This window comes from Microcebus murinus, chromosome 17, assembly GCF_040939455.1.
Source record: "Microcebus murinus isolate Inina chromosome 17, M.murinus_Inina_mat1.0, whole genome shotgun sequence".
NCBI lineage: Eukaryota > Metazoa > Chordata > Mammalia > Primates > Cheirogaleidae > Microcebus > Microcebus murinus.
In genome coordinates, this window is record NC_134120.1 from 49893698 (window position 1) to 49918412 (window position 24715).

Genomic DNA, 24715 nt, shown 5'->3' on the forward strand with positions numbered 1-24715 from the left:
TTGGTTAAAGTACTTTGGGTTTCTCAGTATAAAAGCCATTACATTCCTTTGCATTTCTAATGTCAAGGAGCTAATATGAGGCAAGCTATATTTTCTAACATTTGATTTCCTCTTTCCACATGCATTAATCTGCACGTTGAAGAAATGCAAAATATTTAATTATACTGTGCATGGGCAGAAACTTGTTAGAAAACTGATTTTAATGTGACAGCAATCACTGCATAGACGTGTGCCAGTCAGATTAGCAGTATAGCTTCCCACTGAATATGATTAAAGAGAAAAGGGAAACTGACATCCTGGGGTGATTGACTCAGTGCAACTTGGTATATAATTGTACTCAGGGCTACGAATCTTCTGCGATTTCACAGCTGAAGTCAGAGTGCCCCAATAAATTTAAAACAGAAGTATTTTCCTTTGCTGAAAACTTGTTTATTGAAAAAGGCAAAAGGGAATCCCTGTTGGGCTAAGAGGCTGCTGGGGGTGCAATTAGTCCTAGCATCGCAAGGTCATATAGGTGGCAGTGCTGCACTGCCTGCATCAGCTGCTGTCCTATATTGAGGATGGCTTTTTAAGTTTACTAATTGTCTGATTTCATTAGAGAAGCAAAATACCACATTGGCATGAGAAGAAATAACCAAATTTTTCTCATCCAGGGTGAAGCATTCTTCATTATTCTTCACTTTGTAATGTCTGTGTGTGGCGTTCTGCTTAAGGGTGACAAGGCAAAGCAATGGCTGTGTATTGGGGCTTCCTGTAGCAATCATATCCCTCCCTACAAATAGCTGAGGACTCTGATTTCTAAAGAATGTTAAAATCATAATATGGGATTAGGAGAATGACAAAGTTGCAGAATCAAAGAAAATAGAAGAGCAAGGCAGAAGGATTCGAGACACGCTTATGTGCTACATTTGATGTTAGCTAGTTGAGCTGGGGATCCTGAGGGACAGGAAGTTGTCGGGGACCTGTTGTTTCAGCTAAGAAGAGGCTGAGGAGCTAGTGAAGGTGGCCACGTGGGCCTGAAGGAGAGAAGAGGCTGGTTCAGAAAAGTTCTGGGGGCCGGAGGCAGGAGACAGTCTAGACTTCGGGTGATGAAGAAAAGATTCCATCTGACGCTGTGTTGGTATATTTTGGGTCCAGAGCAAAAAGGGACCTGTTACTCTAGGATAAATTGAGATACTTCAGCAAGGATTTGATGGATGTAGAGAGAGATGACACAGTATAATAGGATGGTGTGTGTGTGTGAGAGACACAGAGAGTTCTTGCAAGTGCCTGTTTGATTTCCAGTGTGTGCCAAGGTGTCAGGGTAACGTGGAGACGTGTACATTTCTGTCAGTCTCTATATATGAGTATCCTGAGACTGCCTTGGATTTTTGAGTAGCAGGTGTGCTTTATGGTGCTTGATTGTATTACTTCTCTGGAGTAAACAAGGTTGGGAAAGGTTGTCCCAGAACTCAAAACCAGAGGTGCATAAATTGCCACCCTCTCTATGTTTGCTCTGGGATGGCAAAAGAAAAGCTCCCACTGGGGCAACAATGGACCCCCAGGGCAGAGCCTGGCAGGGTTATGGACCTCCTGTGTGCAGGTGCTCTGGGATCTTGGGCTTCTTCCTGGACCTTTCCCTGGGTGTGAGAAACAGTGGAGTCAGGCAGGCTGCAAGAGTCTGTATGCATCATCCTAGAAACAGCTGGTTACAGCAAGGCAATCACATAGCTGGGCAAATGTAAGTAAAGCTCCAGGGCAGCCAGCGGGGTCAGCTGGAAGGACACAGCTGCTGGATCAGGTATAGTTAATAATTGGAAAGTCAGAGAAGCCCATTGGCAGGGACCCTACCATGAGGTGAGGAGGACAGGCAAGAGAAAGTCAGTCTGTCACTCCTGCAGCCCCTCCACTCGCCCAGGAGGCAGTCCGAGCCATGGTAAGAAGACAGGACCAGAATTCAGTACCAGAAAGGGGTAGAAGATGGGAACTTGGTTTTAGAAACAGGCAGGAAGCTGCCTTGCTGGGACATAGGGAAGTTAGGGTCACTGGTGTGTCCTCAATTCTGGGAAGGCAGGACCAGAGCTTGTGAATACCTGCTGTGCCCACGGGTCACAAGAGCATCCTGGGAAGAGGATTAGGGAGGAGGATGAGGACCCAGGCACATTATGGCACTTGAGGTCTCTTATTCCAGATTCTAGAATCTCTGAAATGGGCGAAGGTTGTGGCTCAGGACCACCAGGGATGGAATTTTGGAGCTGTCCAGGTAAGGGACCAGAGCTCCTGTCACTGAACGCCTTTGATTCATGTGCTCCGAATTTCACCACGTGTACTTTAAATGCAATTGGGCAATCATACATATGTAGGTAGGCGAGATTAATAGGAAGGGCAAGCCAACATGAGAAGTAGTAAAATGAAATACTGTAAAGAATAAGCAAACGAGGCTGCTAGTGAACTAGGCAGATGCAGAAAACAGAGGAGAGAGATTGCAAGAACTGCTTCAGGCACAGCCCCGATCAATCTCTAATGAAGACACAGGAGTGTGAGGAGGATGTGTGCTCAGAGGAGGGCAAGTGGCTGTTTTTCACCTGTTTCCTTTTAGAAGATGGGGGATATTGGGCAGATACTTTCCCCGGTGAACGCTCCTCGGCGGCCGCCAGAGGGCGACGTTCCACGCGCGGTTTGGGCCGAGAGCCGTCCCGGGGATGCCGGTGCCCGCGTTGCACGACTTCCTCCCCAGGTGCCCCTTCGCATGCACGGCCTCTCATCGTGACGGTCCCGGAGCGGCAGGCATGGCTACACCCGGGCATTTGTACCGCGGGGAACATGAGGACTGCTTTGTAAACCCACGGGCACCCAGGAACAGATGTTTAAAAAAATGTAAAAACAAGACTATAGTGACGGCAGATAAGGGACGGTGGCGGCCGGCCACCTCCCTGCTCTTCTCCTAGTCCTATTCCTCTGCAGAGCAGGGGGGAAGGCCGCGTGCTGCCTGCGGAGGGGCGGGGGTGGGGGGTGGGGGGTGGGGGGTGGGACCCCAGCAGGTGGCAAGACTGGCTTTGCCTGAGACCAGGTTCCCAGTGGAGGGTGGGAGGAGGTGGCAATTCTTTTTTTTTTTTTTTCCCTTTATTATTTCCCACAATAAAGAAAAAAAATTAAATTTCATGACTGAGTGGGAAATGGTCATTTTGGGGGTCCATTGCTAGATTTTCTTTTGCATCTTCTTAAAACAACGTCGATTTAAACGGCCTAACAGAACGCGGTGACTCATGCCTGTCTGCTTCCCACTTTCCAACTGAGCAACCCACTGGGTCAGAGGTATCTTGCCAGGAGGGAAGTATTTTTAATCTGGGCTTTATCTGTTTGTTACTGAGCTGATGTCATGGAGACTGGCTGGCATGCATGCAATTAGAAGAAGAAAGAACACCTCTAGCATTTATTAAAATTAGTATTTAATTTCTTTTGGACATTTTGAGAAGCAGGCTTATGTAAAGCAGAAAGACGCGAATTTATGAAAAAGCAAATAGGGGAAAAGTCAGTATTTATAATACTGTATTTTAGGATTCTGGAATTAGGTAATGAAGGACAAATGTGTGTATCTCTCAGGAATTATTTCTGTAGTTCAGTTCATAAAATGCAGAGTGGAATAAGCTTAATAGAAATAAGAAATTTGGGTTTTATTTTTAATTAGAAGAAAAACACGTAGAATTTGGTAGGGTTATTTTAATTTTTTAAGCCAAACAGATTTTGTTGGCATGATGACTTCAGCAAACCATCTGCAAGGCTATCTGAAGGAATCTAAAATAAATGAAGAGATTATTCCAGTTTATTTTGTAGAAAGAAACATTTTCAACTTTGCAGAGTACTTTTCAGGGAAACTTCAGGGCGTTAAAATGTAGTTCTGCTTTGCTCCACATACCTCCTTATCAACCAGTATTGTACTGGTATTGTACAGTATTGTAGTTAGAATGAGTTATTTGTATTCATTGCTTTAAAACATACTGGAGGCCAGCGCGGTGGCTCACGCCTGTAATCCCAGCACTCTGGGAGGCCGAGGCGGGCGGATCGCTCAATGTCAGGAGCTCGAAACCAGCCTGAGCAAGAGCGAGACCCCGTCTCTACTAAAAATGGAAACAAATTATTTGGCCAACTAAAAATATATAGAAAAAATTAGCCGGGCATGGTGGCGCATGCCTGTAGTCCCAGCTACTCGTGAGGCTTAGGTACAAGGATTGCTTGAGCCCAGGAGTTTGAGGTTGCTGTGAGCTAGGCTGACACCACGGCACACTAGTGTGGGCAACAGAGTGAGACTCTGTCTCAAAAAAAAAATACTAGAAAACATGGAGCTAAGTGTATCACACTTCCTTAGTTGTTTTGTAATTCTTTATAAGATGCTACTTTGCCTGATCCACCAACAAAGGAGCATTAGGATACTATTTACCTGAGGGCCCTGGGCTTAAACCCAATTCCAGACTCAAAATGCTATTTAAATAGGGTACGCATATATCCCACTGCAATTATTAATGGCGATTTTTTTCACACTCTCAAAAGCATGCCACTTTGGATGATATCTTAAATGGCCACCCTGCACTTAATAGCAGTCCCTGAGCACACAGGGTGGTGGACACAGTTGGGCTGCTCTGTCTTCCCATCCCTTGGGCCTTCCTGCAAGGTGCACGCACCCACAACTCCAGGGAAAAGACAGAAGACGATGAAGCTGGAAAGTGGGGTACAAATTCTATTATCTGAGGTGCTTGTAGGTATGAGAACAAAAGGGGCCTCTAAAAACATAAACGTTAATTCTGAGCTAGAGCAGGCTGGAAATGGAGCCCCAAGAACGGTTGCACGTGTGAGACAGAGTGACGTCAGCGTTGAGTGAGACCATGATCTGGATGCAGACAGAAATTGAAGCGATTATGATTTGATACAGATCACAGGGCCAGGACTCCAGTGAGAGAGGTATGTCAACATACTAGGGGCAAGTAAACAACAAATATCAGGAAAGTGTGAAGCACTAAAGGGAACCTGACCAAGAGGTTTTCATAAAAACACCAACATCTAGCGGATACTGGTGCCACTAGCTTGGGAGTTTGGGAATGAGGGCAAAAAGGAATTTTGATATGGAATGTAAGAGAAGAACTGAGTTCAGCAAGGGAGAACTGAAAGCCACCAAAGTATTACAGATGAAGTTGTGGTTTATACGGGAATATAGTGAAGAAATGGGTCAGGAGCCTGATTAATTAGTAAGCCTGGACAAGTTACATGAATGTTAAAAACAATTAGTAAGCCAAGATCCAGTATTTATTTGCTTATCACTTATTTACCTGGAAGTTACCTATCTAAATACACTTTATATCTTAATATTTCATGACTCTGCAAGTTCTCTCACTGTAACCCTGTGTCAGACTGAGAAAAAAAAAGGAAAAAGACTGAGGGGTGAAGGACCCCATCTCTGGAAGAGCACTTTCTCTTGTGCTTTCGATAGAGGCAGAAGAAAGTGGACTCTGAGTTACCTTATGCATACCTTTATCACTGCACTTAGAATATGCACTGTCATCACTGATATATTTATCTGTTTTCCTACAATGGTTGCTGCATTTGTGGAAGGCAGGAATCATTTTTTCTGTGAAGGCAAGGACTGTGTTTGTCTGATTGAGAGGGGCTCCTTGAAGCTCTTTGGTCACATCAAACAGGCAAAGGAATAAAGTCCTCGTAAAAAATCGATGCTGGGCAATGGCGTGACATGGCACTTAGGAGCAGGGCACCTCCATGGAATGAACCTCTTGTTGGCCAGGACTGCAACCTCTTTTGCAATTCAGAATGACATTGTTTCACTATGAGAAAATGGTGGAAGCCATACAACTCACCCTTTGTAACTCCTATCTGAGAGAGAACACAGATCTAACTGACATAAAACAATGTCTTTATGGTCAGAGCTGTGAATTCACCAAGTTGAAGCGTCGTTTATGGGGTGGTCTTCGCGCATGTTGCATGAGCAGTATCAGGGGTGGGTGAGACACATTTTGATACAGAATTCCAGCTTCCTGTCAGGGCCTTTGCAGAAGACAAACATGTCTCATTCCTGTTCCATTTCTTGTCTCCCTCCTCCCCTCCAAGAGCACCTTGGAGGATGAGGGGAGCTGTTTGTGATGGGCATCTGGACTTAAAAACTGCTTTTAATTTTGCTGCACATTCTACAACAAGAATAACTAACAAGGTTTATGTAACTGTAAGTGAGCTAAAGCTTGGAAATGGTAATGAAACAAAAGGATACCAAAGGACCCAAGTTAGCTTTCTCTTGGAGGAAAAAAAATCCCTTGGTGCAGGACTCACCCCAGACTCCTCATTGGTAACTCAACATTTGGCATTTTAAAGCTTCTCTCCTGGGTGTTTATCAGGTGGAAGGAAGAGGGGAGAGAGAGCCAGGTGCTCAGTACCTAATTCCAGTTCCTGGAAACTTTCTCTGTCTTTGAGATGCCTCACGCCTCTTGAGAAGCCTATAATTTGGTTCAATCCACTCTCTAAAGAGAATGGGACACAAAAACTTCATGAAGTCTATTTATTTAATTTATCCAGCAAATATCTATTGAACACGTACTATATGCCAGGCACTAGGTATACAATGATGGGAAAACAAACACAGTATTAATACCTTCCCTCAAAGTGCTCATGTAAATGTATAATTGCAAAAATTGCAAATGATAGTAAGTACTATGAAGGTAAATGACATACAAGCAAACTCAAGTCCTGGACCTAAATAAAATAAGAAAACTGTAGTGCAACCTAACATCCACTCCAGCAACCTACGTGCCTACTTTCACTCTCTGTTGGTCCATTCGACCTCTCTGTGTTTATCAAAAACACCCCTTTAGGAGTCTTCCTAAGACTCAGAAGGATGCATTTTAAGAATCTTTCACTGGACCTGGTAAATCAAAGACCAAGACTGAGCCAGCTCCTTTGATCTGATAAGTTCCATTTGAATGTAAACCAAACGGTTAGCTCAGTCCACCTTGGAGCTGGAGTTGAGTTCCCAGCAAGACACTAGTGGAGCTGAAAGTAATTGCACTTGTCAACTGTATAGAGTCCTGTAGTAATGTAGAGAGACAGACTGCACTAAGGATTTTAGCCTCTTTTCAGTTTGCAGAGGATGTGCATGTTTGCCCTGCGTCCTACAGGAATCTACGACTATAAAGCCACAGCATGAAAATGAGGATTTAGCACATGGCATTGAAATCGATAGTATAGGTTTCTATGCTAGACTGTGAGCTCCTCCAGGGCAGGCATGATTTCTTATCATGCTGGTACTGTACTTGGGGTTTGGCACAGAGAAGTGTTCAGTGTTTGCCAGACTGAGGATTAGATAACGTGTAATACTCCTCTTTTCTCTTTATTCCCACCACTGCCAGGCGATACTGGGATCGGAAGTAGACAGCACGGGAGCAGGGTTATCCTTTCCTGCTTCTGAGACCCAAGGGGCCCAAGACAGGCCAAAATCTGGTTTCCTTTGCAAATCAGCTCACAAAATAAAATTTAGGTCCGCTGAGGATGAGTAATTGCTATACCTCTAGCCAGTGAGAAGCACAGGTAGCATTTTAGACAGGGAACTGCTACTTTCCATCATAGAGGGATTCTTCTTGTGTGGCTAAGTTTAGGACATACAGCTTGGGACTTGGATGGATTTCTGCTTCTCTGTGCAATGGGATCTCCCTGCAAATACCCAGTGGACTTTCATTTTACACTAGGACAGACAAAATGCCATGAACTGAGAACATCTCACATGCTATCTTATCCTCCCTCTACCAAAAGGAAGGAATATTTAGGCAAGATGATTGGAAGGGTTAGTGGCTCAAGCCTCCTTTTAATAAACTAGGAACTGTCACGTGCCCCTGTAGCTTTGGATGGGAGCCCCTCTTCACCCCCACCCGCTCACACATCATCCCAGCTCCAGGCCCTGCAGGGGGACAGGAGTTTTTGTTTTGTTTTTGCTTTATCAAAAGAAGGTATGGGTTAAAAAAAACTAAAGACTTTGGTCTAATAGTCTCCCCATTGTCCCTAGAAAAGCTCCCATCAGGGACAGTGTTGTTGATGTGGAGAGGAAGGCACAGTTTCCATTCGCTTATTCATTCCATGTGTGTATATATACATATATATACACACACACATATATATACATACACATATATGTATGTATATACATACATATAAATATATATACTTACATGTAGATATTTAAAAGCATTTACAGTAAATGTCACTGCTTTGAAAGCTGGGGACATAGTAGTGAATAAGACAGAAAAATTCTTTGGCTGGAATTGACAAATACCCAAGTGAATGTCTAGTTTCAGGTAGCCATAAGTGTCATGAAGAAAAAGAAAGCATCCCAGGGGGCAGCAGACTGTCTTGGGTGGAGCTGGGTGGCCGTGAGACAGGGCTGGGAGCATGGGTTGGGTGTCGAGGACTCCAGGCTTAGGGCGGCAGTGCCAGAGCCCTAAGGCAGGGGCAGGCTTGCCTGGCTTCGGAAGGGCAGAGCCCCCAGCCCCTGAGGGTCTGATGGCTTCCAGGTGTTCTGAGACAGGGCTGGGGTAGCCACGGTGGGGGGCAAGAAAGAGCCAGCATGCCTGCAACAGAAGAGCCTAGAAACAGCAGAGGTGGTCTGAGAGAGGAGAGGGGCCCCACAGGGCACGGCCTGGCAGGGGCTTGGCTGTAAATATGAAAATCTCAGCCCCAGAGTGTGAGGAGTCAACACAAAAGAAAGGAAAACAAGCCAGGAGCCTAGGACTTCTTGTCTCAGGCAATTTTTTTTTTTTTTTTTTTTTTTTTTTTGCGTGGGGGACAGAGTCTCGCTTTGTTGCCCAGGCTAGAGTGAGTGCTGTGGCGTCAGCCTAGCTCACAGCAACCTCAAATTCCTGGGCTCAAGTGATCCTCCTGCCTCAGCCTCCCGAGTAGCTGGGACTACAGGCATGTGCCACCATAACCGGCTAATTTTTTCTATGTATTTTTAGTTGGCCAATTAATTTGTTTCTATTTTTAGTAGAGACGGGGTCTCCTCTTGCTCAGGCTGGTCTCGAACTCCTGACCTCAAGCAATCCGCCCGCCTCAGCCTCCCAGAGTGTTAGGATTACAGGCGTGAGCCACCAGGCCCAGCCTGTTTCAGGCATTTAGGTCTGATAAGAACCTGGTGGCCGGGGAGGGTAAGAGCGGCAGCCTGATGCCTCTCTCGCATCCACACCAGCGCTCAAGCTTCCACCGAAAAGGGAATCTGATCATATTGCTATGAATGATACAAATCAGGTTCAAAACCAGCCAGGTGAACTGGCCTTTCATAAAATGTTTATGCCCAATTGGTCAATTGGAACAAAGATAAATGTAAAACAAACAAAAAAATACCCGCCCAGGTGAGACTATTTAAAGATCAAAACCCAAAAGTGGCTCAAGTCTCCTGCTCAGATCATCAGCTGTGTGGACTGCCGTGTGGTGACACGACTCGTGGATGGGAGTGGGGGCGGGGGCTGCCGGGGAGGGGCATAAAGGAATGCGCAGGGTGTGGGTGATCAGACCCTAAGTCTGGGTCCTGGCTAGGGGGTCTTTTTGCTAAGTTCACACTGGGCCGGGGGACGGGGGAGAATAACCACTTAGCGGCCGGAAGGTTTGGTTTTCTTTCCGCTCTGTGGTGGAGGCTGAGGCTGCAAACCCAGGACAACACGCACTGAACGTGCATCTCGCCGCGCTCACTGCCCTCTCAGGCCCTCTCGAGAAGTGCAGCCCTGCCTTCATGTCTTGACTGTTCTAGAAGAGGAGGAAGACAGTCTAGACTGTAGTGGGGGTCAAACCAGTGTCACCGTGGCAGTGAGTGGGGCTGGACTTTGGACAGAGGGACAGTGTCAGCCGTGGGGCTCTCACTTTTGGCAGCTCCCCCTTCTCTGGCCTGGCCGTCCTCCTAGGCGCACAGTGCCTCTGCCACACTTGGAGGAGGCCCTCACGCTCCCGTGCACCTAAGGTGTCCCACCGGAAAGTCTTACTTGGGGTCACGCTTCTCACCTGTATCCGTTAACTCCCACGGGGATCTCCTTAGAGAACTCTCTCATGGAGTTATTTACCCTCAGTTATTAAGAGCTGATAACGACCCCATGTGTTATTTTCTCCAAGTAACAAATAGGCTCTGATTTTCAGCAGGCCCATGGAAGGGAACTAAGTGGGGTGTCAGATGGAAGCGGGTGGAGAGCTAATTACTGGCAGGGGCATGTCAGACCACAGAACTGCCCCTCCCATCATGCCTTGGCTCCCTGCCCCTGAAATCGCGGGGGTTTCCAGCAGTGAATAAGGGTAAAAAAAAGAAGTGATCACAGGTTTTAAAGCGCTTAAGTTACTACTTTTTGCAGCTAGCAGGGCTGTAAGTTTAAGCAGGTGCACAAAGATAGCAGCAGAACCAATTCACTCCCAAGCGATTCACCCAGTTTGAAAGCCAAACTCATGAGACAGTGAAGTAGTCCTGGTGACACACTTTTCTTTATGGAGTCATCCTTCAGATGTGCTTCGATGGATGGGGTGGGACATAGTGAATTGCAAAAGATCTACTGTTGGCCTTTAAAGCTGTTATTCTCTTCAATTAATCCTCATAAAACAGTGCCTTGGTGCAAGAACCAGACACGGGCTATTGGGAGATCTATATACACAAGGCAGAAGAACCTGAACCACCACCAAGTACAATCTGGGTTATCCTGGAATCAAGACCATTCTACTGTTTCTCCTTCTCCACGCTTCTTCACCACCATTCACAGCTTGATCAGCTGAGCTAGAGTTTGCACAGTCGCAACTGATTGGACCCCTACTCACCCTTCTCAGAACATGTAATAGGTACCATAACCTACAAAAGCCGATACTAACACTACAACTGAGAAGACAGGAGCAAGGAATGGTAAGGATGAGGTCGGGCTAAATCCAAGATAGGTAGAGGTGAAGGCCTGCAGATGCACCACTCAGACAGCTGGGGTCTGTGCAGGAATTGGAAAGATTTGTCCAGCTGGGGGAGGCTTCAGTCTAAAAGGGGAAATGGATAAATGTCACAGTAGCCTGTTAGTAGTTGGAAGTATGAGTATGTGCAAATTGCCTTTCGGGATAAAATGAAAGCATATGGCATGGGACGGAATCATGCTTGGTGGAGGCAGAGGTAGTAAGTGACAAATGGATGAATTATGCTTTTGCTTATATTTCTATTCTCAGACCTCCGTTTGCTGTAGGTCTCCTACCTGCTCGTACCTCCAGTACAGCATATGTATCCAGTGGCCCTTCCCCTGATGCGAAGTGTGACACCTGTGCGATACAGACACCTGCTGTTCGTGAGACAGAGCGCCAGGAGAGCTGGTGCCCTGCAGATGTTCGGTGGGTGGCCACGGCCTGACTGCCACGCAGAGAACCCACATTGGAACATATGGGAAACCCAAAAGTAAAAGGTTTTGAGGATGATTTACCATTTCAAATTATATAGAAAAACAGACAGCCAAGTGGGGACACTATCAGGATTCTGCCCTATTCTGAAACACCCACGGCTCCTCACAGCGTATTCAGGGGACACAGCCCCAGGAAGCAGAATCGATCAGCCAATTCTGTCCAAATGCTTCTGGAGGTGTGGTGTTAACAGCAGAAATAACTCCTTAAGAAAGAACTTTATCGGAGTGCCACAAGTTTCTTAATCTTCCCTTTTTTTAAAAAAAAAAACAAACAAAAACCAAACAACAAAACAAAACAATTTTGATTCAGGACCAATATAAGAGGAGCAAGGTATGTGTGTCCTGTTCAGTAATATAATCCCATTAGGTCTTTCTCTGGAAGCAAAGCAAAACCATGCATGGCTTTCTAAGACAGTTTAGGGCTACCCCATTATGCAACTAAAACCAAGAAGAGTTGTTTATGGAAACAACACTCAGGTTTAAATAGTCAATTGTTTCTCAAACATGGCCACAGGTTGTGGATGAGAGGATGGAGGTACAGCCCTGGGTCAAAGGCTCTAGATCAAAACATACAGTTATCATGAAAGTTCATGGCAAAACACTGAAGCAAAAGGCTAGAAACAAGCTTCCATTTGCTCATCATCTTTGGTTGAAATCCTTGTTACACACATTCAACTTGAATGCCATAGATCTACTAACAGGTTTGAAAGTATTGACTGATATATGTGGGTTTTAAAACTCAGCAGACGAAACAGCAGATGTATTTTGTCTTTCTCTTAGATGAAGGCTTCGCAGCGCTGCAGGAGTAACGTGTCCTACAAGACATGGGTTGGAAAACACCAGCCTACAGTAGTCTTGCCCAGTGCTGCGCAGCCATACAAATGGAGGAAACCCAGCTGCTTCTTTCTGGGCTCTGTTCACGCCACGTTCCCTCAAACAGAGTTCGAGAGGAACATATGTCAGAAAACACAGAAGATTGGTTAGCACGGCTAGTTTCACTTTCTCTAAAGTTTCCCCCAGAGCAGCTGTTGGGATGGGTGAGAAATGGCCAAGTGCCTTTGAGTTCTCCCTGGAAAAGAATTTTAAAACGGGGAGGCAAACAACAAGTCAGGAAAGAGGTCTGAGAATGGAAAGGCAGATGCTGCAAAGAATGACACACTGTCTCTGTTGGGGCCAGCAGGGCGGCACTGAGGCTCTCAGGTAATTGAAAAGCATCATTCTTTGTTTTGTGACTTTGACGTGTGATACAGGGTTTCTTAATACTTTTTTAGTGTGGGCTTGTCAACATTGCTTTCTCTCTTCATGAATAACAATGAGGATGATTTGCCATGACTCTTCACGATTCCACTCAGCACTTTACTTTTTACATTTTAGAAAGAGTTCTCCCCTTTCTGAAAACGCAGGTGGCCTGCGGTATTGTATTATATCGTGGCTGTGATAGAAACCTTTTTTCTCACCATAATTGCTTGGGGAGCTTTTCTGGCTAGAACACAGGTACAACTGCAAGAGCGCCCCTGAGAGCTGAGCTTTTGTCAGAGTAAGGACTACAAAGGCACGGATTTAAGGTTTTTAAAGATACCATAAGCTGGTTTTATGTAGCTTTATTCCTTTGTCCGGAACTCCCTTCTCCTTGAAAACCACCTGCAACTGTGGTTTGCAAATTAACTGCCTCTGACATATGAAGGGGGGAAAAACCTGTGAAATCTACAAAAACCTCACCTGCTACCAGTATTAATCAAGAAAAGCAAAGGAAAGGATCTCTTAAAAAATGTATTATTATTTTTAAGAATTTCTTCCTAGAAGATATTGTATACTTAGATAACAGCCCCAATAAAACAGCATCTTTCTAGAGAGAATCTTCAATGATCCTGTCTAACCGCCGAACCCAAGAGACTTCATATAATTAAGAAAACTCTAAGGGAAAAGGTGAAACTTCAAGGATATGCTGACATGAAATGTATATTGCTTCTAAATACGACCCTAACCACGAAGCGTTAGCTATTTCTTGTTTAAAAATAAAGTTTTTTTTATTACTAAAGTAAAACATGCACATTATAGATCATTTGGAAAATAAAGTATAAAGAAAAAACGAAAGCATCTTTGGTTCTGATATCAAAGATAACCACTTTAACATTCTAGTACATTTCCTTCCAGGTTTTTTTTTTTTTTCTGGGCACAATTTTATGACATTCTGAACTATGTGTGTATGTTCAAAATGGATTCCACTTCAATGTAGTATAGACTGCTAGCTTGATATAGTATCCAAAGTTTTTCCCCACCTATCTTATTATAAACTCTTTCTAAACATAAATTTTATGGTTGGATTAATAGTCCCTTAAAGAGGATATTCCATAGTTTGCTTAACCTTTTCTCTGCTGATAGACAAATATTCACCCCTAATAAAGGTGGTTCAGATCTTTCACCATCATAGATACTGCTATGGTGAACATCTTTGTCTATCAATCTTTTCTTTGTTTCAGATTATTTCTGAAGAACAGATTTATAGAAGGGAATTAGAAGCAACACCCCAGCCCCCAAACATTTAAAACCTTTTCAGATTCTAACATTTGGCTTGGGTTGTATACTGTATCTTGGATGGCGGCAAGCAAAGAGTTTTTATTGTTTTTTGTTTTTAATGGAGATTTGAAATAGGGAAGAGATCCCGTCCCAGCAGCTTTAGAGCTTATCAGTATCTTTCGGGTCTTTCTTAGTGCCCTAGTATTTCTGAGTATGAAGAATATGACGCATTTTAAAAGGAGGCTAGAAAAAAACAGAAAGGATGTTTATGTCATGCATGAGTTTGGATTTATGACAGGCCTGTTCTCCTGGGCCTCTTGTGGTGCCCCCTGACAGAGCAAACCATGGCCCTGAACCATTGCCTGGCCTCTGTGCCTGTAGGCCACTGGCACTGAAGTGGGTTGCATGGTGGAAAAGAAAAAAAAAAAAGAATATGTGTAGGCCAGGAGCGGTGGCTCATGCCTGTAATCCTAGCATTTAGGGGGAGCCCGAGGTGGGAGAATTGCTTGAGGCCAAGAGGAGTTCGACCCCAGCCTGAGCAAGAGTGAGACCTTGTCTCTAAGAAAAATAGAAAAAAATTAGCCGGGTGTGGTGGCTCACTGCTGTAGTCCCAGCTACTCAGGATGCTGAGGCGGGAGGATCACTTGAGTCCAGGAGTTGGAGGTTGCAGTGAGTTGTGACGATGCCACTCCACTACCGCCTGGGTAACAGAGTGAGACTCTTGTCTCCAAAACAAAACAAAACAAAACAAAACCCCCCAAAAACAATATATGTTTGTGCAAATCCTCCACAGGTTTCTTATATTTTGATATTCATTCCAGAGATGTGGTAAGAAGTCCATGAAATCTCTTTATTTAGATATTGGTAGGCAGAGATTTGAGACCAGGTCAGGACTGAGGATTCTAGTAACACAACTTCTTTATTTACAGATAAGTGAGGGAACAGGGAAGGCAGGGTGGGTAGGAATTTACCTGCTATGGGGTGGGAAAGTGGGGAGAAAGAACTTAAAGTGAAACGAACAGCCTGAGAGTGAAATGGGAGCCTTTACTTGCAGAAGTTAACGCTTACCAAGTCTCTTTGACTCTTACTGTCACCCATTTCTAGAGGTTCTTTCCTCCAAATAAAAAATTATCGAAACTTTGTTCCTCAAAATGGTTTTGGGGTGACGTGACCATCCCACTCTCTTTAAAATGAAGTGGTTTAGTTTCAGGGGCATGAAAAAAAGTGAAGAATTTTCTGCTTTTGTGGAGAGGTTGGAGTCATTCCAGAAGCCTACAGCATTCACTGGAGCAGCAAATTTCCTGAGGAAATCATACATTTTCACCATTTTTTTCCCATTCTGTCACCCTGGATAGAGTGCAGTGGTATCATTCTAGCTCACTGCAACCTCCAACTCCTGGGCTCAAGAGATCTTCCTGCCTCAGCCTCCTGAGTAGCTGGGACTATAGGCGTGCACCATCATGCCTGGCTAATTTTTCTATTTTTAGTAGAGATGGGTTCTCATTCTTGCTCAGGCTGGTCTTGAACTCCTGAGCTCAGGCGATCCTCCCACCTCAGCCTCTCAGAGTGCTAGGATTACAGGTGTGAGCCACCATGCCCAGCCCATTTTTACCTATTAATCAACAAATATTCATGGAGCAAATTTTATGTGCAAGAATTGTAGATTTGTGTTTAAATGGCTAATTGCTGAACCATTCCAAAGCTATAAATTAACGGGTATTTAAACTCTTTAACTCATTGCTGGGTCATAAGATAGAAACCGATAGATACCACTCTTATATAAGAGTGGCAGGGACTTCAAGACATGCCAAAGTCAAGAGCTTTCATTACCTTGATTTAAGCATTTTAGAAAGTGTTAAGAGCTTTGGGAGTGTGGTTTTCTCTCTCTCTTTTCCTGACGAACAGCTTTTCATGTTTCAGATCACTAATTTTTAAATTAAAAAGAGTCACTTTAATTTGTGTCAATTTTACCTGGATTTGCATCAACTTTCTTTTTATTTAAAAGGATACAGTAAATGCACTATTAATAAAACCAGAAAAGATTTTGATGTAGCTGCCATTTGAATTTAACAAACACAAGGGAATTCCATAAGCAATATAAATAGAGAATGTCTGGTATTAGTATTATTTTTAAAGACAAGTTGTATTCTATTCAAGTTCAACTCTGACTTGATATGCTACTTAAATCATCCTAGATTATTTGAAGGGTGTGGGTACTGCTGTCTTCGAGGATTCTTTGTCTTCTCCTTTTAAAAAAATCAAGATTGCTGAGTTTTTGGGTTGCTTTTGTGCCACAGTAGTTGAGCATTTAAAAAACTATGTGATTTAGCCTCTAGGTTGCAGAATGATAGGAAGTTAATGGGGCATGGCGTGCAGGCTGCAGCAGCTAAATGTCACTTTGGCTGGTGTGCCATTTGTGTCTGTCCATGTGAAAGTTGGGTCATGTTTGGTGGGGCATCTGTAGAACTGTAGGGGTGGAAAGAATTATTTTTGTGTTCAATAGGCAGATGATGTAATATAGATGAAAGAGTGCCTGCCCACCTACATTGTCTTCTAAAGAAACCACCCTGCTCAAAATCCCCACTAAAGGAGTTGTGGCCATTTGTGTCACTGGAATCTCAGAAGGAGAAGAGAAGGATGGGAATGAAAAAGTAGCTTGGAAATAATCGCTGCATATTTCCCAAATTTGGCAATTTGGTAAAAAATATGAGTAGATAAAATACGCTTTTCATCTCTGAAATTTTCTACATTCTATTTGACATTTGAAGCAAAAAGCATAACATTGTATGATGTGGTTCTTAATGTGTATGTAGGAATATTTATGATAACTATAAATGGCAGAGGGCAAAGAGACTTGAAGGGAGGTAGGGTTTCTATATTTCGTTCAAACTGGCAACATGTGGATACTAGTAGATTTTGCAGTGATGGAATGGTTCTGTATCTTGATGATAGTAGTGGTTGCAGGAGTCCACACATGTGGTCAAACATGAACTATTCATATACATGGCAATAATATCAATGTCCTGGTTTTGATATTATATTACTGTTATCCCAGATGTCACTGTTGGACACAGGATAAGGGGTATGGGGACCCCTCTCTGTACTATCTTTGTAATTTCCTGTAACTCTATAATTATTTCTAAATAAAAAGATAAAAATAAAAGATGATGGAATGAAGTGTCTTGAAAATGATAAAAGCAAACATTAAAGTCTTATTAAGATTCTGTGGCCATATGCAACATTTTAGATGAGAGAAATGTTTTTCTGAAGTATGTAGTGGATGATATGGACTAATTGATTTTCTTAAATTTTAAAATTTCATTGTAGAAGAAAACATGCAATGGAACAATAAGAATGTTAGATGAAAAGGAAATTCACAGTTGGCTTTAAAGAGAGGGAGGACAGCAATTCTATCCAGAAATTTGGAACCAGCTTTTGTCTGGTAGATATGATGCTTCTTGTCAGAGACATCTCTTTAGCACAAAACTGGTTAAGCAATATTAATTTTAATAATATTATGTATTCCTCTCAAAGTCATAAACTAATTTAGGAATAAAAACTAATTAAACTTTGACAAGTTGTCATATATTCAGAGATAATTTACACTAGTTATTTTCTCCTATAAGTTTAATTAGAAGTTATTAGAGTTAGTATTCTCAATACCACTGATAATTGGAAGAAAAGGTTAAAAAAAAAAGTCTAGGTGTGGTGTAATCTCACACCTGTAATCTCAGCACTTTGGGAGGCTGAGGCTGGAGGATCACTTGAAGCCAGGAGTGTTCAAGACCACCCTGGGCAACATAGTGAGACCCCCATCTCTACGGAAAAAAAAGAAAAAAACAGAAAGGAAAAATTCTCTTCTTGTATGTTGGTAGAATTTGCATGTCAGCAGAACACCAGCAGATGGCAAAGAAAGCTTTCAGAGTGTTAACAGTTACATGATCATTGATTTGTCATTAAAATAAATATAAGAATGTTTCAAATGTCAATATGGTAAAATCATGGCACTCTTCATTTTGGTCTTCTCAGTTTTTAATCAAGCACATTTGGCAGCAGGAAAGGTTTGCCCTGAAAGCTTGGCAGAAAGTCAGTGGCAGCAGTAACAGAAGAAATACAAAACTTCAGGCCTCGGATTTCCCACCTGGAGCTAAATAATGCTGCCCCGAGAGTGGCAGTGTAGTCATCACATGTTGTCCAACTTATTGTACATGTTCGTTTTCTGATTGCTGAGTCTTTGCTGTATTTCTTAAGTTCTATACGAATTGGAAAGGAGAACTCTGCACTCGGAAGGCTTAAAAAAAATAGCAGTTTCTTCCAGCACAGAATGCCTATGGGGGTACCATGAAGATAAAAAAGAGCTTTTGGGTCCTATGTTTTCACATCACTTTTTTGGAGAAATTTCCCATATAAAAATATTCACATGAAAGGAGCCTGATTTTCCAATTTGTGTTTTCTGACTGACCGTTGTAACTGGGTCGTGAATGCTCACATCTTTGCCGCTCAGTCGGGGGACACTCAGATGAGAATTAAATTATCACAGGATTTTTTTTTTTTACATGACCTGAGGGCAGAGCCCCCTGACCGCTGCGTTAGTCACAAAGCAGAATTTGCCACCCGCTTAGTTTACACGTGAGTGGGCAGAAATTCTTTTTTCCATTCAGTGCTGCCTGACACCATGACTAGATTAGGGGATTGGATATTTGATCTTTTAAATCTGTCATAATGTCTAAATGACAAAGTATTTCATGAAACTTTAAACCCAAAGAGTATTTTCTTTTTAAAGCCTTTTTCTTTATTCATTTTGATGTCTCTCTGTTTTGTGCATCTTTAACTTAGCTTTACACAGGTATTTCACAGAGAAACCAACATGAGAGACGACGTCAATAATTTGTGAACAAAAATTTCTTTAAAATGGAAGGATTTTCAAAAATGTTTATGAAAACACAGGTTTCAAACATAGCAGAAGCTAAATGGATATTTATTTGTGAAGGAAAGAAGGAAAGGAAAAAGGCTCCTTAGGCCATTCATTGCAGAAACGGATTTGTATTAAATTATTTCAGAGTATACTGAAATGCTCAGAATATTTGTTGATGGCTACAGGGAAAATTTGAACCTGCTCTGTCACTTACTAGCTGCAAGGCCTGGTCAAGTTGTCTAAACTCATTAAGTCTTAATTTTTTTCTTTATGATGAAAATATAAATTTTTCTTTATGATACTATCACAGACATGTTATACATGTATTCCTTAGGATTACAGGAAAATAATTCATTAGGATTACAGGAGATAATCTATGCAGCTGGTTCATAATGCTTGTTAAATAGTAAGTGCTCAAAAGTTGGCTATTATCACTATTATTAAACTAAGCCAGATTGAGAGATTTAAAAGCAAAGCCAAGGTACAGGCGTTCTAATTTGTAACATACATAATGGATTCCTTATCAATGATCGGATCTGAACTTCACAACAACTCTAAAGACCAGTGTGCCAGAAACTTCTGGAGTCCCTTCGTTATTTGCCGTGTGACACCCCTCCTGTGAGCGAAGGTGGACTTGTTGGCTGCCTACAGAGCACGGCCCCCCAGGGCTGGGCACTCGGTTCCCAAGAGGTGATTTACATACTTAAAATAACTGGAGGAGATGAAAGCGTATGGTGTTCTTCAGATGTTAAATCTTGCTCTATGTCTGACAGAACTTTTCCATTTTTATGACTTCATCATATCAACAGTATTGAGAAGTCTCACCTCAAGTTTCCCAAAATAAAAAGAAAGAGTTATAACCAAAAGTCTTCTGCTAATTATTGCTGTTCAGTTTTCTCAGACGTAAGAGCTGACAAGCGCAAGTTACGTCGCAAGATCTTGCTTTTTTTTTTTTTTTTGTCTGAGCCTCCAGCGGTGGAACTAAGTGGATGTCTCCAGTTCTACTTGCAGAGATTCAAAGAAGTAAATCTCATTAGCAGAGGAACAAGGAACTAGTCCAGGCAATATCCGAACATTTATTATGAGATTTTTATCTTTGAATAGAGAAGAAAGATGCTTTGTTCAGAAAGCTTCTGATCGATATCTGTCCCTTGGACTTCTGAACCTCTCCCTCATTGCTTTGTAAAAAGGATCTATTAATTAACTTAGTGCTTGGCAGACAGAAGTGCGCTTTCTCTGAACTCTAAGCATTCTCCAAAAATGGTCATTAATTCTAGTAAGAGGAGCAGCATTATAATCTCATTTTACACATGAAGAAACTGAAGTTCAGGTTAACTTCATAATCATGCAATAAATAATGGGTACAGCTGGGCCCCAGGGGAACAAAGGGCTGTTTGCTGGGAGACCTGGGTTTTTTATCCCAACTTTGCCCCCAGCTAGACACCCACCACTTTGGGCCTTAGTTTTCTTACCCTAAAGTAGGTTCAATGGATTAGATGGGCACAGCAGACTTTTTTTGTAAAGGGCCAGATAATACATATTTTTGGCTTTGTGGGCCTGTCGTTAAAGAGCAAAAGCAGCTAGAGACAGCAGGTGAACGAATGGGTGTGACTGTGTCCAACGACACCTGACTCACGAAAACAGGCAGCGGGTTGCATTTGGCCCATAGGCTGTAGTTTGCAGACCACTGGACTGGATTATGTATTAGTTTCTTCTACTGCTAATATTTTATGATTCAACTTGTTGTACTAGCAATGCTGTTTCCCCAGGAAAGTCACCCTGTTCAATCATTTGTTGCTTATGTGGCTTGTGGAATACTTGAGTATTTTTCTGCTTCTCTCTCCTTTTTTCCTCCATGATTGAAGGCCTACTGTGCATATGCACATATAAATTATCATTTCAATGTGATTCTGCTTCACATCCTGTGTGTGTGTAGGGATTTTGTGTGTAGTGGTGGTAGTGCAGAGCAGGGTGTATGGTATTGGAGTGTAGGTGCACAAAGGTAGGTTGATGTGATGTCCCGGATGGAGTGACTGACTGGCAATGAAGACCCACACCTGCAGGGGAGCCCTGTGAATGTTAGCCTTGACTTCAGATGACCAAAAGATTAACTGCTTTTGCTATATTGAGCTGGGCTTGAGTAAGTATATCAGAGCTGCCAGGAATGGGAGAGTGTATAAAGTAGGAGTATGGAAGACCATGTCTTAATTTAGGGGAAAATATGATTTCTCCTGTTAGAAAAATCAAACTGCAAATACTGCTGTAACTAGTCCCAAGCCACACCTAAGGGAACAAACTCTGTTGACTCCCTGGCTAGAAAATACTTCAAAGGGGGGCACTGTACCCTGGGTCCTTACTCCCCTGCCTGGGGGGTAACGTGGAGGATAGACCAGTTCAACTCCATCATCCTTTAAGAGATCCCCAAGAAAAGAATAAGACAGCACACAGGCCAAACTTTAAGATCAAGAGTGTGGCAAATGAACCTACTTACTCTTTATAAAAATTATATTATTGCTACATAAAGCTTCTTCGAAAATTTTGTAATTTCAAAGAGAAGAATTTTCTTAAAAGACCCAAGAATCATATATCATGACAGTTTGCCTATTTCTGCCAAAGAGTATTATTTCTATTCAAATGTTATATTGGCTTTAAAATAATAAATGCTTATGTAAAAAATCCCCCTCTCACCTTACCATCTGACTCTCCTCATCTACTACTTGCTAGGTAACCACTGCAAATGATTTATTTTGTGTCCTTTCTGATGTTTTTTCCTATATATTTACAAGTGTGTGCCTCTATTTTCCTGGTGTGTATCCACTTATGATTATCATACAATGTTTCTCCCTATTCATGCTACTGGTATCACTAGATACAAGTCTGCTTAGCAACCATGTGATAATACTTTTGGTAGGTCCTAAAAAACATTCAACATAGGAAGTAAAAAGAAAACTCACCCTTAAATGCATACAATTGCATTGGTACAGTCCAGAAGAGGCACGTTTAATCCAATACTCTGGAGGTCTGGGTATATTTCTGGTACCAGGTTCTACTTTTACCCAAAATATTCAGACAATTGTGGCAAGGGTACTTGCTTTTCACAGTCATGATATTAATTGCCCCACTTGTTAATTTTACTTTCCTGTAGTAGTTCTAATCTTACCCTAATAATCCCAGGTACAGTGGTTTATATGAAAACTTGTTGAATCTATTGGATAGAGATAGATGTGGGTGCTTGAAGTAGATTGCAGGCTGAGAAAACATAAGATTCTATCATAATGAGATAAGCCAAGAAGTCAAGAAATCCAAGGAAGCATAACTATAAGCCACTCTCTAAGTCTGTTCCTAATTTGCCCTGATTTGCTGAAATGTCTCCATCCATCCTCGCTTACCTGCTAATAGCAAGAGCTGAGCCTGTCTTCATGACTCTCTCATGTGGCATCAGACTTTTTTGTGGACTTTTGTCTATGATTTCATTCAGCCATGAATAAAAGACAAGGCTGGAAGAAAAAGACTTAATAGTATATTTTGCTGAAAACATAAACAATTAATAGGGCTCACCCCCAAATCAAAGACTCATAACATGGATTATTGTGGGAAAGTTCTATCTTATTACTGCAGTTGACAAAAATGAAGAATTTTTTCAGGACAAGGGGGGGTTTAGGAAAAATGGAATCTATTGTATCTAAGAATAATGAACAAAAGAAGAGAAGCAAAAGGAGAAATATACGTTAAGTCCTACCAAACCTGGATGTACACTTGACCTGTATAGATGGGGAAAATCAATAAAATTAGAGCAAAATCATTTTCCAATTTTCATAGATGAGCACATTCTTTCAAGATTAGTAAGTCCTGTGAAAAAATCAATTTTCTGCATTTTCTACAGGAAGTTGTATTTGATTTGATGTAAGAAGGAAACTAGTGGAAGAAGAAAATTACTATGATGGTACTGAGATCATGTGGGAGAGAAAAGGAAACTGTGTGTGAGAGAGAGAAACAGCATACAGAAATATTGGGGGTTCGGAACAAAGAACATAGAAACTTATTGTTAGTGTAGGAGACTAGAAGACAGGGCTGAGACCAGATGCAGGGGCTGAAGATCAGGTGCAGGAGTTAAAGAATTCTTAAGTGGAAGCTAAATAGAGGGGCTGACAAGGCAGGCAAGGACTGGCTTCAACTGGCTTGTCAGCTCTCTCTGCCACCTTCCATGAACTTATATTACGTTATCATTGATTACAATATCATTGACATTGTGGCTTTAAAATTTCTCTGTCCTTGAAATCACCCAGATAGTTCTGTAACAACCATATAAAGTATGAAAATGGGAGGAAATCCAAATCTAGGAATTACTACCCAAATTCTTACTGAAAACCAACCCTCTGGCTTTGAATATTCTTCCCCTCAATTAGTAAGACTACAGAAGACCTAAAACCACTTCCTCTCAGTGCAGCCGTTTTTTTCAAGCTTGCCCACTCTCCTCCTTGAGAGTGAACTTTCACTTTCAATAAAGCTTTCTTTTGCTTGGCTTACGTGGTACATCCTGAAATTCTTTTTCATGATGGACACCAAGAACTTAGAAAAAATCCACTTGGAGACTAGTAACATTATGATATCATAAAATTATAAATTATTTCAAAAGAATAAGTCCATGGCATGGAGAAACCGTGAAAGGTAATATTGGAATTCATAAAGTTACACTCTTAAATACCTGACATGTGTACTTGGTTAGCATCTGCTATAATGTTTTAGTACATAAACTGTGTATTTCCCACAACTGTGAAGGTCTTACATCATGTTCAGTTTAATGATTAAGGGTGAAGTTCACAGCTGCCCTGTGCAAAAACCCTGGCATTCCATGTGTTACCAGCCCCTGGAACAAGTCATATCTTCCTGCCCCTAAATCCTTGCAGGGTCAGCAAGCCAAGCGTGGAGGCTTCTTATCCAGAGAACTGCAGGTGGAGGTGGCCCAGTACTTAGGACAAGACTCAAGCCCAAGGAGGAGCACAGGCAATCACTTCTGTGCAGGTTTTCTTCACTTCTCCCTGTTTTGGGTGGTCTTCCCACACAGGACCTCTGGCCAGAGCCCCTCAGAGTCTATTTAGATTCTAAATGGAACAACACAGGACACCCTCCCAGGCCCTACACATCTGTTCTGATAGGCTCATTGGATTTTAGCCAATACTACAAATACCACAAATAGTCATGTAGTATAAGTATTTCCCATGCAATATTTGGGATATACTTATACTACAGAATTATTCACCATTTACCTAAAATTCAAATTTAACTGCATGACCCAGATTTTGTTTGGCAAGCCTACTGTTCGAACTCTGGGAGCCTCCAGAGTACTTGGGAAGGGTCTTAGAAAAGGCAGACCTTCGGGGTACAAGAATTGATGCAGCAAATGTAAGTAAATTATCTAAATAATGAAAACCCAAAATCCTCTAAGAGGGGACAGAGAAAAGCCACTCTGTATCTCTCATCACTTTATTCACAAGACCGCTCCCTGAGGGGGAAAGAGTGAGCCTGTGGCCCTTTCCTTCTCGACCAGTCTCCTGAGAGTGCACATCCCTTGGCACTTCTGGCAAAGATTTGCATTTTGTATATTTATGGAGCAATTTCAGCTGGCAGACGATGAGCTCGTTATTGAGAAGGATGGAACCAGACATTGGAGAGGGTCGTGTGTGGGGTGGGATTGGTGACAATGGGAAACACCAAAAGACACAGTGATATGCTATACGTACAGGGCAGACCTTCCAAACTACACTTACTGTATGAATGTAAACACACACATAAATATGCTCATGGTTGGTTTTTTTTTTAATATATTTTTTTCTCCTCATAAATCAATGTTATTTAATTT

General features: G+C 42.3%; 1 protein-coding gene and 1 non-coding gene across 24 annotated transcripts in view; one reads left to right on the forward strand and one right to left on the reverse strand.

Moving 5' to 3' along the window:
- The window catches only part of DLGAP1 (DLG associated protein 1), an 882341-nt gene that overhangs the window by 172619 nt on the left and 685007 nt on the right, over window positions 1-24715 (reverse strand). The window lies entirely within an intron of this gene.
- Window positions 14216-14351, forward strand: LOC142861788 (small nucleolar RNA SNORA42/SNORA80 family). Its single transcript, XR_012912938.1, has one exon. It is a non-coding gene; the product is annotated as a small nucleolar RNA SNORA42/SNORA80 family (small nucleolar RNA).